The following is a 17,681-nucleotide window of genomic DNA, read 5'->3' as shown; positions in this document are numbered from 1 at the left end:
CACGCCTTCTGCTTGCACCTCAGGAGGAAGGTGGCCGCATGAGGCTGGAGGGAAGCCGGGCAGGAGAGAGGGAAGCTCATCCGAGGCCAGAAAGGAGGAAAGAGGAAAAAAGCAAGGAGCGCAGACGCAGCAGTAGGGGAAAAAAGGGGAGCTGAGTCGAGACGGGTAATCCAGGAAGTGACAGCTGCCAATCAGCTGGAGCTGCACACGCATCTTTATTTCCGCTGGTGGAACTGTGTTCTGCCCTGTCCTGATTGCTGCTCACCCGTGGTGGAGGGCATTGCATTATGGGTGGGTACATGCACACACACTATCTCGTACATGCGCACCCTTTTGGCACCCGAGCAAAGAAAGGTTTGCCATCCACTGGTATGGATAATAATATATTTTCAATTTTCAAATCCTACCTGTACTTGCCAAAAAAATTCTCCCAGGACAAAATTATCTGAGAAAAGAAATAGTGCTTTTGAATCACATATGAAGAGAGACCCTTGGAAGCAGTGACGGGCTACAAAATTTTTTTACTACCACACTCTGGGTGTGGCTTATTTTGTAGGTGTGGCCTTCCAACGATGTGAACAGGTGGGAGTGGCTTGGTGATCATGTGACTGGGGTGGCTTAAAGGTGATGTGACTGGCTTAAAGGTGGCCAACTTGACGTCACTCATGTCAAGGGTTTGGGTTAGGGTGCCTGGCCTCTCCTCGCCTCAAAGAGTTACAATTTCCCTATCTATTTACTATTACTGAACATCCAAAATATACTATTTAATTCTATGTATATATGCCATATGTGTACATACATATTACACACAGGCACACAAAAATATACAATATCTACTATATAAACTGTATGTGTATGTAAACACACACATGCTCGCACAGGTCTTCTAAAATTATACACATTGAACCTCATTTACTGCAAGGGAAAAAAAGAAAAAAATTCAAAATTTTGCTACTGGTACTGTGTACTTGACCAAAATTTTGTTACCGGTACTGCGTCTGCGTACCTGACTGTACCCATAGGAGCCCATCACTGCTTGGAAGTTACAAGTGGATCGACTGCTACTTCTAACTGACATCTTATCAACTGACTGAAAATAACTGTCCAGGGTCAAACGGTCAATAGTAGTCTGGCCTGTCTGGCATCTTTGCTTGACTGAGTATATTCTATTGCTCAGCTATGACTGTTCTCCAGAGGGTCTGCATGTCTCAGCATACATGTAATTCTCCAATTCTCTGGAGTCTCTGGCAAGATTTTTGAGTAAGAGTGAGCTTGAATACCAATTTCTTTTATAAAACTGGGGACGGAGGTATTATTAGTGTCCGTGTGTTCACCGAGAGAGGGTTACAACAGGTTACAGGAATGAAATTGTGGCACCAATCTTCATGTGTCTGCTTCTGATATTCTGAATATTTTTAAAAAATCTTTAAAAAAACCAAGCATAGTTCATTGCGTTGAAATAATATTCAGCAAGGGCCTGCCTTTGCTTGCTCTGCCAAGGAGGAACAATGCAGATCTCGTCTTGACTTTAACAAAAGAGATTATATATAGTCACACGAGTTTACAAGCCTGGACAGGCCTAGAAGTGTTCAGGGGTTATAGTAGGGTAGGCTGTTTTCTAATTTCTAATATTTTCTGAAACAGGTTGATTTTTATATAACATTGGTATATAAATACGATTATTTCAAATATTGGGTGAATAAATTGGAATAGCCTGATCATGACCGCCTTCTGCCATACGAATCTCATCGACCGATTAGGTCCCACAGAGTTGGCCTTCTCCAGGTCCCATCGACTAAACAATGTCATTTGGCGGGCCCCAGGGGAAGAGCCTTCTCTGTGGTGGCCCCGACTCTCTGGAACCAGCTCCCCCCGGAGATTAGAACTGCCCCCACCCTCCCTGCCTTTTGTAAACTCCTTAAAACCCACCTTTGCCGTCAGGCATGGGGGAATTGAGACATCTCCCCCGGGCCTATACAATTTAAGTATGGTATGTCTGTGTGTATGTCTGCTTTAATAACGGGGATTTTAATGTTTTCTTTTTTAATCGTTAAATTATTAGATTTGTTATAAACTGTTTTCTATTGTTGCTGTGAGCCACCCCGAGTCTACAGAGAGGGGCGGCATACAAATCTAATAGATAGATAGATAGATAGATAGATAGATAGATAGATAGATAGATAGATAGATAGACAGACAGACAGACAGACAGACAGACAGACAGACAGACAGACAGACAGACAAACAAACAAACAAACAAACAAACAAAGATCATGGAGGAAGATGTGGCACTGATAGAAACATAGAAGATTGACAGCAGAAAAATACCTCATGGTCCATCTAGCCTGCCCTTATACTATTTCCTGTATTTTATCTTAGGATGGATATATGTTTATCCAAGGCATGTTTAAATTCCGTTACTGTGGATTTACCAACCACGTCTGCTGGAAGTTTGTTCCAAGCATCTACTACTCTTTCAGTAAAATAATATTTTCTCACATTGCTTCCCCCAACTAACCTCAGATTGTGCCCCCTTGTTCTTGTGTTCACTTTTCTACTTAACCCTTTAACATATTTAAATGTTTCGATCATGTCCTCGCTTTCCCTTCTGTCTTCCAGACTATACAGATTGAGTTCATTAAGTCTTTCCGGATACGTTTTATACTTAAGACCTTCTACCATTTTTGTAGCCCGTCTTTGGACCCGTTCAGTTTTATCCATATCTTTTTGTAGGTGAGGTCTCCAGAACTGAACACAGTATTCCAAATGGGGTCTCACCAGCATTCTATACAGCGGAATCACAATCTCCCTGTTCTTGCTTGTTATATCTCTAGCTATGCAGCCAAGCATTCTATTCGCTTTCCCCACTGCCTGACTGCACTGTTCACCCATTTTGAGACTGTCAGAAATCACTACCTATAAATCCTTCTCTTTTGAAGTTTTTAATAAGCAATATAAGGGCTACATGGAGGGGTGATATGACCAAAAATGTATTAAGCAGAATTGTAGAGAATTACATAGATGGAAATTTGTGCATGTATACATTTATGTTTGACTTATTTTGCACTGGACTATTAGGCTTATTATATTCTACTGTGGAATTGTGGAATGTCAGGGGGAAATAAACCCTTGTGGGATTGCTAAACCACAATTACCACTGTCTTTCAACTAGTAACAATTGGAAGGTTGTGAAATTATTCTATTAAAAATAATCATATGGAGGCTATGGGAACAAATGAATCTAATTAATTCATCTTCACTGTTATTATTTTGCCTTTAAGGCAGATGCCGTCAACCTTGAACTCTAGAGAAAACTGAAGGGCTTTTGTCTCCTTTTTTTTAAATTTCATCAGATTATGTTGAAGCTCAGTTTTGACAGCTGTGGAACACTGTGTTATATCTCCAGTCGCTTGCATTTCAAGGAATGATGTTTGAAGGCCAAATATAACTTGCCCATCAATTCTCTTGCCACTTGCAGAAAATTCACACTATCTTGTTAGGCATACTGATGGCAAGAAAGCCGCAAAATGGCCTTGTGAAATGGCCTTTAGTCATCTATCACAGATGCTATTAGAGCATAGCTTAGTTTTTATATCAGCATCAAAATTTAGTGCCTTTGGCAATGGACCAGACACTTGCTATTTAACTTGAGAGAAAGGAAGTTATACTATGATACAGTTCATTCCTAAGTCTTCTGGCACAACTTCAGGTATAAATTCCCAAGACTTGTAGCAACATTTACCAGATGCCAGTTAGTATATTCCAAGGTCATGTTATATCAGTCCATCTGGGATATTTGAAAGGATTAAGAGCATAGAACAAGACCACAGCTCACATTAGAGAAACATCTTTCAGCTGTGGCGAGGGGGGCGTTTGCACCAGTTGCGGCCCTATCTGGACCGGGACTCACTGCTCACAGTCACTCATGCCCTCATCACCTCGAGGTTCGACTACTGTAATGCTCTCTACATGGGGCTACCTTTGAAAAGTGTTCGGGAACTTCAGAATGCAGCTGCAAGAGCAATCATGGGCTTCCCAAGGCATGCCCATGTTACACCAACACTCCGCAGTCTGCATTGGTTGCCGATCAATTTCCGGTCACAATTCAAAGTGTTGGTTATGACCTATAAAGCCCTTCATGGCATCGGACCAGAATATATCTTGGACCGCCTTCTGCCGCACGAATCCCAGCAACCGGTTAGGTCCCACAGAGTTGGCCTTCTCCGGGTCCCATCGACTAAACAATGTCATTTGGCGGGACCCAGGAGAAGAGTCTTCTCTGTGGCGGCCCCGACCCTCTGGAACCAGCTCCCCCCAGATATCAGAGTTGCCCCCACCCTCCTTGCCTTTCGCAAGCTCCTTAAAACCCACCTCTGTCGTCAGGCATGGGGGAATTGAAATTTTTCCCTTCTCCCTAGGCTTATAGAATTTATACATGGTATGCTTGTTTGTATGATTGGTCTCTTAAATTGGGGTTTTTTAGATTGTTTTTAATATTAGATTTGTTACATTGTCTTCTTTATTGTTGTTAGCCGCCCCAAGTCTTCGGAGAGGGGCGGCATACAAATCTAATAAATAAATAAATAAATCTATTAGAGACAGCATTAGTTCTTATTTGTCTTGAATCACAGCTATTATTGCCATCAACATATAACCGCCATAATTATATTTTTTGCTGAATTGAAAATGAAGGGAGACTAGAATAGATCTATTTCGAGGTTGTTTGCTCTCATCAGCTAGCCATACCCTTACTGGGATTTGATCCTGCAGCCTTAACCTCTAGGCCACAGGATCTCATCCTTTCAGCTTTGTACCAGGGAAGTATATATACTGCTAAAAAAAAATAAAGGGAACACTCAAAGATCTGAATGAATGAAATATTCTCATTGAATACTTTGTTCTGTACAAAGTTGAATGTGCTGACACCATGTGAAATTGATTGTCAATCAGTGTTGCTTCCTAAGTGGACAGTTTGATTTCACAGAAGTCTTTCACAGAAGTTTGAGGGGCGGCATACAAATCCAATAAATAAATAAACATCTTAAATCCATCCCTATTTGGGAATGTTATGTTCCAAGCTTCTTGAACCTCTTTTGGTTCAGAGGATATAGTCCTGGAAATTTCTGTACACCAGCTCCATAATTGGATCCAGAAAAGTTTGGAGTGATCTGGAAGCACAGAGAATAGCTGGAATTAATTTTGTACATCCGCATTTGTTTATTTATTAAAGAGAGAATTACATTTTTTTTAATTAAGCATACAATACCAATCTATAGTAGTATTAGACTCCTATACTTATTTGCCTAAGTTCGATGGATTCCATTGAACTTTTCAAATACGTTGAACCCTTCTGAGCTTAAATCTAAAACATGGTTGACTTTTTAACTTGACAAAAAGGTTTCATGGAGGAGGATTTTAAATATATCAATCTCGTATTGAAGCACTATCATATTTGTATCTCTAAAGCAGGACAAGTTTCTGGGATACTTTACATAAGCTGGGAAGTAATTAAAGACAGTGAGTTATACAATGCAATCTTGTTTCAAGAAGTCAGAGGCTGTCAGTTAACTATTCAGCAAGCTGGTAAGAAAGCAAAGGGAGAAAAGTCCTATTCTTAAACTTAAGGTCAATTTATACAGTATTTGGAGTTCTTGCATTTCACTCATTCCATGTTGACTTTGGCTGAAAGCTACTTTGTATGCAACAAGTCAACTTCTATATGGAATTACCCTTCCTAAGAATGTTTTGTGTTTTCAACATCTGGCTCTCATGCTTCAAGAGATGATGGACTCTGACATCTAGCCATCTCAAGACAGCAGTGGATTATAAGAGTCAAGACCAGGCTACCTACGGGACCGTCTCCTGCTTCATATATCCCAGCAGCCGGTCAGATCCCACAGAGTCAGCCTTCTCCAGGTCCCGTCAGCTAAACCAGCGTTTCCCAACCGGTGTGCCGCGGCACACTGGTGTGCCGCGACACACCGTCAGGTGTGCCGCGGCGAGAGGCGGCGGAGGAGAGTGGGCGGATCGGGCGGGCAATGGGGCAGGGGGGAGAAGCCAGGGGCGCGTTTGGCCGGGAGTCCGGGACTGTGTGGCTTTGCGCCATGAAGAGAAAACGGCCGACTTTTCCCTGCTGCCGTTTTCTCTTCATGGCGCAAAGCCACACAGTCCCGGACTCCTCGCCCCAAGGCAGGAGGCGGCGGCGGAGGAGAGTGGGCGGGCAATGGGGCAGGGCGGAGAAGCCAGAGGCGCGTTTGGCCGGAGGCACCGTGGGGAGGCAGGGGCAGGGAGGTGCGGCAGTAGGAGTAAAGGGAGCCGCGGCTGCCCCTGCCTCCCCACGGTGGCAATGGCATCGGGAGTGCTAATAGCGGCGGCGACGGGAATAGGGGGGGGCTGCAAGTGGAAGCCTCAGCCCTGGAGCCCCCTCGCACCCATGGCTTCTCATCGATGCCTCTGCCTGCCCGATCCGCGGGAGTGCTAATAGCGGTGGCGGCGGCGGGGATAGCGGGGGGGCTCCTGCCCGCCGCTGCTATTAGCACTCCAGCGGATCGGGCAGGCAGAGACATCGATGAGAAGCCATGGGCGCGAGGGGGCTCCAGGGCTGAGACTTCCACTTGTGGCTGTCCCCGCCAGCCCGATCCTTCCTTCTCTCAAGCTTTTTTGGGGTGCGGCTTCTTCCACAGCGGTGGCTGCAGCGGCGCTGGCGATCCGGCCGCTAGCCGCTCCAAGCGCTGTGGGAACGCCCACCCCTCTCACAGTCCTGTCCCGGGCTGTCAGTAAAGGGGCTGCTTGCTCGGAACATTCAAACTAAGGGAAACCTTCGCTGGCCTCCACAGAGAAGAAAGGAAGAGAGAGAACGAGAGAGAGCAACAGAGAGAGAGAGAGAGAGTGATAAAGAACAAGAGAGAGAAAGCATGAAAGAGAGAGAAAGAAAATAAGAGAGAACAAGAGAGAGAGAGACTAAGAGAGAGAGAAAGAAAAGAGAGAGAGAGAGAAAATAAGAGAATGAGAGAGAGCAACAGAGAGAGAGAAAGAACAAGAAAAAGCACGAGAGAAGAAAAGCAAGAGAGAAAAAGAGATAGCAAGAGATACTGAAAGAAAGCAAGAGAGAGAGAGAGAAAAAGATAGCAAGAGAGACAGGAAGAGGAAAGGAGAGAGAGAGAGAAATGAGAACAAAAAGGTGAGGAGAAATGAGAAAATGATTGAGGCAGAGAATGAGAGGAGAGAGAAACAAGAGAGAGAGAGAGAGGTGATTCTTGAAGCATATGGTAAAAAGCACCCAAATAATAAGAAAAAAAACCCAGCCCTCACCTGTTTTTGAAAAGAATAAAAGAGAATTAAACCCCAGCCCTCACCTGGTTTTGGAAATGGTTGGAGTGTGTATACATACACACACATAAGGGGGGGGAGAGAGACAGGGATGGAAAAAGAGGAGAAGTGAAAGGGAGAAGGAATGAGGGAAAAAGGGAGGAAGAGAGAGAAATGAGAAACATGAGAGAGAAAAGGGGGAAAGACAGGAGAAGTACCCAGAAATGAGACAGCGGTATAAATTTCAGGAGGGATGATTGATGATTGACTGTATTTATAAGGGGATGTTACATGGGATTATATATATGAGGGGGTTATTTATGTATGTATGTATGTATGTATGTATGTATGTATGTATGTATGTATGTATGTATTTATTTATTTATTTATTTATTTATTTATTTATTTATTTATTTATTTATTAGATTTGTGTCATTTTGGTTGGTGGTGTGCCCCAGGATTTTGTAAATGTAAAAAGTGTGCCGCGGCTCAAAAAAGGTTGAAAATCACTGAGCTAAACAATGCTGGCTGGCATGGCTGAGGGGAAGGGCCTTCTCTGTGGTGGCTCCAGTCCTCTGCAATCAATTCCCCCTAGAGATTTGCACTGCCCCCACACTCCTGGCCTTTCAAAAGGCTTTAAAAACATCCCTTTGCTGGCAGGCTTGGGACTATTGAGTTTTAACACGCCACTCTGCCCTGTGGTATTGAAGGAAACATGGATGAATGGCTTTCTTTTAGTGTTTGGGGTTTTAAGATTTTGCATTTGTTTTATTATGTATGCCGCCCTGAGTCCACTTGAGAAGGGCGGCTTATAAATTTGAGTAAATAAATAAATTTAAGGCAGTGATGTATAAATTGTAAAGTGAATTCTGATTACATTCTCAATTGGTAGGATACTAACAGATGATTGAAGTTAGAAGTCCATTGCAATAGGTAAAAATAACATGCCGAATGATCATTCCATTAATTGCAGTATAGGAATTAAGTATATGCTTTATCTCTTGGAAATTCATAACATTGGACTTCTCTTTTTCAGCTTAAATGCAGCCACTAGCAGATTCAAAAATACCGTAGTGATATAGTAGCACTCTCTTTCCATACTGATAGTCCTTGAGTTAACTATTCATTTAGTGACCATTTGAAGTTACAATGGCACTGAAAAAGTGACTTATGGCCAATTTTCACACTCCCATGATCCTGTGATCAAAATTCAAACGCTTGGCAACTGGCGTGTATTTATGACAGTTTCAGTAACCTGTGATCACCATTTGTAACCTTTCCAGCTGGCTTCCGGTAAGCAAAGTCAACTGAGATAACTAGATTCCGTTAATGACCCTGTGATTCACTTAAAAGCTGTTAAGTGACAAAGTTTTTTGTCCCCATAAAATGGGGCAAAACTTACTTAACAACTGCCTGGTCTGCCAATGGAAATGTTGGGTCATAAGTCGAGGACTACCTGTATTTTTGTCTTCATGTATAAATTGTGCCTATTTTCCTAAATGTAACACTTGGATAACTTTGAGTTATTTAAGCATAGTTGGGTTTAATACCTAAAAGAGACACATAAAAAACCCTAAAGGTGGTAGACTAAACTGTGAAATAAAAGAGAAAATATGAAATACCTTCCGTATTACTGACGTGAAAACAAAATGGACTGTTCATACAGTATAGTAACCTGAAATAGTCACTAGAAGCTAAGCCCAGCTTGAAGGAGATTTTACTTAATCTTTGCATAAAATGCTGCTGCTTGTGAGGGTAATGATTCTGAATAATTACTTTTATCTTTTACCCGCACCAAAATGAGATTTAGCCGTTGCTTTGGGTAGGGATTTAGATGGAGGGAAGCTTCTATCTTCAGCTTTTGCTTAATTTTGTTGTTGTTATTGTTGCTATTTTTTTAAAGAAAACTGAGTATACATATTTTACTAATATTATAGCTAAGGGACAGTGTTCCCTCTAATTTTTTGGGGGGGGGGTGCGCGAAAAAGTATAGTGTCTGAGCGGCAGTCCCTTCGGGACTGGGAGGCACAGAAATAATAAATAAATAAATAAATAAATAAATAAATAAACAAACAAACAAACAAACAAACAAACAAACAAACAAATAAATAAATAAATAAATAAACAAACAAACAAAAAACCCCACCCTGTTTTGCCTCAGAGAATATCAAAAAAATACTGCACTGTGTGTCTATAACAGTGAGCTCATAATAGGGCAACTCTATCAATATCAAAATGCCACTTAAATAGTTGAGCTAGTTTCAAACTAGATTTTGATTTTCTTTCTCTCTTCCTTACTCCCATTCTTTTTCTTTCTCTTTTCCTTCCTCTCTTTTTTCTATCTGTTTCTCTCTCTTCCTCTCTCTCTCCTTCCCTCTCACTCATTCCCTCTAGGCTTCTGGGCAGGTTTGGAAAACTCTGAGTTGATGATGATTTTTAAGTGAGCGATTGCTCACTGCTCAGCTTAGAGGGAACTATGCTAAGGGATAAAGCTTTTCCTGCAAAGGTCTCCGGTTCAATCTCTTGCATCTCTTATTAAAAGGGTCAGGTATCAGTTAATAATAAAAAATAAAGCCTGAAAGAGTCACATCATAGAAAATATACAGTTCCATCCTAGTATATAAATTATTTTATCTAACAGAGACAAATGCCTACCATTGCTTACCTGCCTCAGAACGTGAAACTCTATGACAGCTTTCCCCAATTTGATGTCCTCCCAGCCTTTCAATATTTTCAGTGTTACCTGAAGAGAACGACTTCAAACCACAGACATACTTATGTAATAGGCAATAATAACGATGACAAGCAATACTCATAATGATGTATCATGGTCCTGTTCTGTCTTGATAATATGAAGGGGCAATATGAGATAAGACAGCTTAACCGTTTCAGCACCATGGAGAGCTCCAAATAAGCAACGTCTTGCTGCAAAACTATGTGAAGGGATTTTTTATTCCTGCAAGAACTCATTTTTTCCTGTGCTCTCTCATTTTTAAAGCCATTAAGGCCTGGCTTTTAAAGGGCCAAGCCTTTGCATTTTTTTCCTTAGATAAACACACTTGCTACACTCAGACAGGGGTGCAAATGCCTGGTGCAGAACAGAACATTTTTTAGAGAAGCTGCTAAAAGTCTGCACTCACCCAAAACCTGAAATTCCTGTTTTACAGAGTGCTTCTTGGTATGGGGATGGGAATAAAGATGCTCCATAATCTTTAAAAATGCTCAGACAAAGCTGAAATTGTGTTGAACAGTTTGGTCCTAGAACAAGTTTGGTCCTAGAACATAGCTAGAGGTATAACAAGCAGGAAGAGGGAGATTATGATCCCGCTATATAGAATGCTGGTGAGGCCACATTTGGAATACTGTGTTCAGTTCTGGAGACCTCACCTACAAAAGATATTGACAAAATTGAACAGGTCCAAAGACGGGCTACAAGAATGGTGGAAGGTCTTAAGCATAAAACGTATCAGGAAAGACTTAATGAACTCAATCTGTATAGTCTGGAGGACAGAAGGAAAAGGGGGGACATGATCGAAACATTTAAATATATTAAAGGGTTAAATAAGGTCCAGGAGGGAAGTGTTTTTAATAGGAAAGTGAACACAAGAACAAGGGGACACAATCTGAAGTTAGTTGGGGAAAAGATCAAAAGCAACATGACAAAATATTATTTTACTGAAAGAGTAGTAGATCCTTGGAACAAACTTCCAGCAGACGTGGTAGATAAATCCACAGTAACTGAATTTAAACATGCCTGGGATAAACATATATCCATTGTAAGATAAAATACAGGAAATAGTATAAGGGCAGACTAGATGGACCATGAGGTCTTTTTCTGCCGTCAGACTTCTATGTTTCTATGTTTCTAAGTTGATCTCTCTGGGTTGTATAATCATTGTGCCCTGTTATTAAGTATGCTTTCATCTCTCCACCAAAATCCACAAAAACACATTTCTATATACAGGAAAACAGAGGGGAAATATATAACTAATAATAATAATAATAATAATAATAATAATAATAATAATAATAATTTATTAGATTTGTATGCCGCCCCTCTCTGAGAATTTGGGGCGGCTCACAACAATAATAACAAAGTACAAATCCAATATCTAAAAACACAATTTAAAAACCCTTACTAATAAAATAATCACACAACCCAATCAAACCATACATAAAACAGTAATTAGGGGATATATATCAAACATTCTATTCTCAAGATGGAAAGTTCTGGAAAAACTCCAGAATGTTCCATTCCTCCTTTGCACCATGAGGTTTCTGATTCTACTTGTTCCTCAAATGAAAATTCTAATAAAGTGTTACTACACTGTAGAACTGGGGAGACTTTTTTTATGTGTCGAAGGGTTCAAGAATAATCTTCTTGAGAATGCAAACCTTTGAGGAAAAAAAAGTAGCCATCAGTAGGATAAAAATTGATGACTCATTCTCCCACCCCCTTGTTACCCTCTTTTCTTTCTCCTCGTAAAACATGCTGCTGATGGAAGCATTGCAGTGTTTTTTTTCAAACTGTTCACATGTAGAAAAAAGTTTTGAACGTAAACTTAGAGCTCCGTGACATTAAAATCAAAGACCAGTTGTGTTCCTATCAACATAGGTTACACATCCTGGTTGCATGGAATATGCTTTGCCAGGTCACTACATGCTTATACTCTATGGCAGTGTTTCCCAACATTGGTAACTTGAAGATATCTGGACTTCAACTCCCAGAATTCCCCAGCCAGCAAATGCTGGCTGGGGAATTCTGGGAGTTGAAGTCCAAATATCTCCAAGTTGCCAAGGTTGGGAAACACTGCTCTATGGCAGTGATTTTCAACCTTTTTTGAGACGCGGCACATTTTTTACCTTTACGAAACCCTGGGGCACATTCCTCCCCTTCACTCTATTTCTTTCTCTCTCCCTCTTTCTCTTCCTTCCTCTTTCTTTATCTCTCTCTCCATCCCTCTTTCTTTCTCTTCCTTCCTTCCTCTCTTTTTTGCTTTCTCTCTCCCTCACTACCTCCCTCTATGTCTTTCTCTCTCTCCTTCTCTCCCTCTTTCTCTCTCTCTTGCTTTCTTTCTCTCTCTTTCTTTCTCTCTCTCTTTCTTTCTCTTGTTCTCTCTCTTGCTTTCTTTCTCTCTCTCTTGTTCTCTCTCTCTCTCCCTCTTTCTCTTTCTTTCTTTCTTTCTTTCTCTCTCTCTCTCTCTCTTACTTTCTTTCTCTCTTTCTTTCTCTCTCTCCTGCTTTCTTTCTCTCTGAGCTTCGCGGCACACCTGACCATGTCTCGCGGCACACTAGTGTGCCACGGCACACTGGTTGAAAAACACTGCTCTATGGAATGTTAGATCTGGTTTCCTGACAATTCCAACTTATATTTAGAAAAGCCATAATTCATCACATAAATCAAAAATCCCTTTTGATTTATGTGATGTTTCCTTTTCTTTAAAATAAGCAGAGTTTAAGTGTACCAATTTTTGGATGGAAGGAAGTGTCTTATTCTCACTATTGTAAAGAAAAAATGAAAATGCATTAGAACTATCTGTTCTAATTTGGTTTAGCTTTTTAAACAGATCTGAAAAGAAATGAATATGTCCATCTTTTTCCTTTGTGGACAAGATAACATAGGCAGCCTCTTGGGATAATTGTAAAAAATACACCCATTATATCTGGAATGCTCATAAATTGAGGCTATTGGAGGTTAAAACATTTGATTAGAGGCCTTCAAGATAGCCTCAAATTTAACTTGGAGAACATTCCTTTCAGTGCCCTTATATTTATTTATTTATTTATTACTTAGATTTGTATGCCGCCCCTCTCCGAAGACTCGATATCCTACAGTTTCTCCCGATATCCTACAGTTTCTCCCAATATTTCTAAATGGTGCCCCTGTTTGCATGAAACAGCTTCCCATTGCTTCAATTGTGGAACATAATAACAAGATATTACTTAGAACAATAAATCAGGCAGAACATGGGAAACATTTGTTGGAGTTTTTATGGGGAGATGATAATGCACCTCATCATATCACGAATCTTCCTCTTGCATGATAGAAAAACTGTGATTGCAAAATATGCTGGTCCCAGTAAAAGGTCTGGGGAGATTACTGTATATAAAAATTCAAAGGAACATCATCACAGATTTAAAATGTGCCCTGCAGGCACTATATTTCCATCATTGTAAAGAAGAGTGTGAGACCATATCTAGCAAATTTGTAGAGAGTAGAAGAAGGTGTGATTCATAGAAGAATATTGTGCATTTAAAATTATTTTTCAAACATTTAATTTTAATATTATTTTTCTATTCTTAAGTGTTTTTGTTGTTCATATGTTTTACATACAGTAGCTGTTTCCTTTAATGTCATTAACTGTATTTTAAGAAAAGAACTAAACTGCTTTATAGCTTTTCATGTTTGGAGCTGATAAAGAAACGCTGAAGGAAAATCCAGGTGGAACCAGAAGATAATAAATAAATGATTTTAAGGAGAGAAAAAAGTTAGCTCCTTGTTCATTGCTAATAGCTAGGTTATTTGAAGCACTATAATTTAGGTTTAGAAAGCTTAGAACTACGTCACTTTAAACAGGACCCAAGAATAGCCCATAAAATCATCTACAACGTCCTTCCTGTCAACGACTACTTCAGCTTCAACCACAACAACACACGAGCACACAACAGATACAAACTTAAAGTAAACCAGTCTAAACTTGACTGCAGGAAATACGACTTTAGTAACAGAGTAGTTGCTGCATGGAACTCACGACCAGACTCTGTAGTATCATCACCTAACCCCCAAAACTTTTCCCATTAGACTAGCCAATGTTGACCTCTCCCGATTCCTAAGAGATTAGTAAGGGGCATGCATAAGTGCACCAGAATGCTTTCTGTCCCCTGTCCTAATGTTTCTCTTTTACTAGTACAGTTGTACCTATACCTAAGAACACCTCTACTTATGGACTTTTCTAGTTAAGAACCGAGTGTTCAAATTTTTTTTTGCCTCTTCTCAAGAACCATTTTCCACTTACAAACCCGAGCCTCCGAAACTGTAACTGGAAAAGGCAGGGAGAAGCCTCCGTGGGGCCTCTCTAGGAATCTCCTGCAAGGAAACAGGGCCGGAAAAGGCGGAGAGAAGCCTCCGTGGGACCTCTCTAGGAATCTAGGAAACGGCCTCCACACTCCCTGTGATATCCCCAATCGCGCACATTATTTGCTTTTACATTGATTCCTATGGGAAAAATTGCTTCTCCTTACAAACTTTTCTACTTAAGAACCTGGTCACAGAACGAATTAAGTTTGTAGGTAGAGGTACCACTGTATCATGTATATAAATATTATTATATCTTTGTATACCACCAATACGTTCTTGACAGAATGAACAAATACATTAACTTGCTATATCAACTAAGGTAGCAGACAGCATGAGAGCCCTGAAGCTGGGAATCTGGATCACCATTTACTAGACATTTATTCATTTATTTATAACTACATTCATATCCCCTTTCCTTTAAAAGCTTAAAGCAGCAAATGGGAGTGTTCCCCTTTGTGCATCTTCATAACAAGCAAACATGAGGTTACTGGAATATGAATTAATGATCGCCTCAAAATTTCCAAGTGAATTCCTTCTGAACCTAGGACTTTCTGTTCCCAGTATACCATTACACTCTATTTCTAATAGGTAAATGGATACAAAGGTCTGACAGAATATAAGGTTGCCTTCTATTTATCATAAGTACAGCTTTAGATATTGGGCTGAGATTGGCCCTTAAAACTCAAGCCAAATTCTCAGTTCCTCTTAATGTTTCCTATTATGTTTATCTCAGTACTTTATTAAAGTTCTTTTTCTGCAACCTAACTCTTCTGTTTGAAGTAACAGTTTGAAGTTACAGTCATGCAGTAGCTCAGCCAGCATATTTTGGTTCAACTTGTGACCCATTTTACTTAGTTTGAGCTCTTGGATATGGAACACAAAAGAAGGCTTGTTGGCGTTGACATTTTAGTAAAATTCAGCAAAAACTCGAGGATAGCAACTTACACAGAAGAGCATGCATTAAAAATAGTCATAATGGTTAACACTTTTCAAATAATATTTCAGAGCCATCTTTGTTCATTCTACAGTTCCACTAAAAAGCATCTCTGTATGCTACGAAAAGTTTGTGCCTATTTTTTTAAGTACTGTTATATAGTACTAAAAAGTAGTGGGAAATGATTGTTTATGTTTGACAAAGTTGTTTCTAAGGTACATACCAAACCACAGGAAGTCTGTGTAGGATGCAAACGCTTTTTTAAAAACCTTCACTGTAATTTTATTTAAAAATGGTAACATCTCATTCAACTTCCTTGGTTATGCTATTGCTATTCTATTTGTCAAGCAAACATGTAGAGTTCATAATATTGCATTTTAAGGCAGTTGACTGTATTTTAAAGCTGCAGCTCTACTGACAACTGGCAGTTTTTCTTAAAATAAAACCATCCTTATCCTCACTGGCATAAAACAATACAGTCAATAATGTATATTTCCCTTCCTATTGTAAGCACAGATAATTGTGCGTTTCTTTCAGAACAGTTTGTCAGTTAATCAGTTTCATATTTAACAAGTTTCATTTAGATGTTATTGTGCTATATTTGCCTGATGACCCAGGGGTGAAATCCAGCAGGTTCTCATAGGTTCTGGAGAACTGGTAGTGGAAATTTTGAGTAGTTTGGAATACTGACAACTCCCCCCGATGTCCATACTGCTCACACCCTACTGGCCTTCCAAAAGGCTGTGAAAACCTGGCTTTGCTGGTAGGCCTGGGGTCCATGAATATTACCATCTGACATGGCCAAATTGTGTTGATAGGATGGGTATGTATGTTTTGGTTGATTGGATTGTTGTGGGTTTAAAATGGGATTTTATTGTTTATAGTATAGTTTATAGTATAATATTGACTTCTTCTATTATTGTATTTTATTTTATTTTTATTTTGTTGTAAGGTGCCTGAGTCCCAAGGGATTAGGCGGTGTAGAAGTAAAATGAATGAATGTGTGAGTGAGTGAGTGAGTGAGTGAGTGAGTGAGTGAGTGAGTGAGTGAGTGAGTGAATAGATAAATCCCCATTTCCTTCTGATCAGCTGGGACTCGGGGCAGAGAATAGATGGGGACAGGGACAGTCAGAGGTGGTATTTACCGGTTCTTTGAACTACTCAAAATTTCCACTATCGGTTCTCCAGAATGGATCAGAACCTGCTGAAATCCACTTCTGTATCTAACCTTTTAAAAAGGGATTTTCCCATTCACCACTGCATTTATCTAGAAAAATCTTTTGCAAATAGGTTAGTATAAGTCTTACTTTTCTGGGGTTAGTTTGGAAGAAAAATGAAGATAGGCTGACTCTTACATTCATCTAAGAATTTGTTGATTTATAGAAATAAATGAAACATTTCAGAGCATAAAGATGATCACTTATAGAAAGTCACACGTCATGATGTAAATAGAAAACCTAGCAAGCCCATTTGCCTATATTAGAGGTATTCAAACACACCCAAAGATTAGCTCACTATTAGTTATCTAGCTGGTATGATGGTAACCCAGGTTTTCCCCCCAGTAAATTTATAAGTCTGATGGTAAGAATCCCTGCAAATATTGTTTGCTCTGCTGTTTAAAGTGATAGCATCAGGCCAACTTATTGATCTTGAAAAGATTAACAAAGTTGGCTCTGGTTAGTATTTGGTTGCAAATCCATCAGAAAATTTGAAGCCAAACTGGGAAGTTAAAAAAAAAACTTCTCGAAAGGAAACAAGTTTCCTTTTGCTACCGTGAAAACTTTGGTGACATCTCTCTGTAATGAGTCATTGTAAGTCAAAACTCCAAAGAGACTTGGTATATTTTGTTCAACTTTTCTGGATCCAGTTTCAACTTTTCTGGTCCAGTTGTCTATACTTAAGCTTCTTCAGATTTTATAGTACCAAAATGCATCCCCCAAATGGGAGTTTCAGGCTAAAATAAATATAAAAAGTCATATTTTAGGATTCACTGTATGCCAAAGGGGTAGTTTGCAAAAACTTGTACTCGTTTTAAAAAGTTTTATTAATGCTGTTTTCCAAAACCGTAATTTTATGCCGAAACAATCTTATGAATTTGTTCTGTCGGGCTCTCTGGTAGACTCCTCCCAAAAATTCACAGGTACAAATTTCAGACACACACACGTTTGAAAATTCAAAACAATGTTCACTTAACCTAAGCCCTCTTTTGGTATAGCAAAGAGCATTCGTCTCCAAAAAAAATGGTAATTTGTACAAGTCCCTTATCAGTTCTGTGATACTTATCTTGCAGCTGTGAGGCAATTCACAGTCCTTCTTCTTTCACAAAGTGAAACTCACTTTGCTCTGGTTTAGTTTCAAAGC

General features: G+C 39.9%; 1 protein-coding gene across 3 annotated transcripts in view; it reads left to right on the top strand.

Moving 5' to 3' along the window:
• CHST11 (carbohydrate sulfotransferase 11) overlaps positions 1–17,681 on the top strand; it is a 248,841-nt gene that overhangs the window by 197,116 nt on the left and 34,044 nt on the right. The window lies entirely within an intron of this gene.

The sequence above is a fragment of the Erythrolamprus reginae genome, chromosome 6 (genome assembly GCF_031021105.1).
Source record: "Erythrolamprus reginae isolate rEryReg1 chromosome 6, rEryReg1.hap1, whole genome shotgun sequence".
NCBI classification, from domain to species: Eukaryota; Metazoa; Chordata; class Lepidosauria; order Squamata; family Dipsadidae; genus Erythrolamprus; species Erythrolamprus reginae.
The sequence above is the reverse complement of the archived record's forward strand: the minus strand, read 5'-3'. Positions and strand labels throughout refer to the sequence as shown.